The sequence below is a fragment of the Rousettus aegyptiacus genome, unplaced genomic scaffold (assembly GCF_014176215.1).
Source record: "Rousettus aegyptiacus isolate mRouAeg1 unplaced genomic scaffold, mRouAeg1.p scaffold_m13_p_3, whole genome shotgun sequence".
Classification (NCBI taxonomy): Eukaryota; Metazoa; Chordata; class Mammalia; order Chiroptera; family Pteropodidae; genus Rousettus; species Rousettus aegyptiacus.
The window spans coordinates 81,966,323-81,966,707 of NW_023416306.1; positions in this window are offsets into that span (position 1 = coordinate 81,966,323).

A 385-nucleotide genomic window follows, 5' to 3' on the forward strand; every position below is an offset into this window, starting at 1 on the left:
AAATACCTGCTACAAAGGTCGATGGGGTTTAAAAAAAAATTATTATTATTTATTTGCCATCAAGAAGAAATTTACCTGTTTTTAAAAAATCCAAATGTTGGCATTGTCTAGAATACTTTACGAGTTTATTTATAATTGTTATAAAGTTGAACTGCTGAAACTTGTTCATTGAAACATTTTGACTTTCATTAATGCTTTATGTCCCTCATTTATGTTAAAAATTGACACACAAATGAAAATGGAAAAACTGCCAACACTACTTGCAATCGCGTACTTAGGTATCTTTTGACCCCATGGGAAAAAATATCTAATGTTCAGGACTACCAATAACAGGAAGAGGAGACTTTTTTTTAAGGAATGAAATATTTCGCATCATAGTGGATTC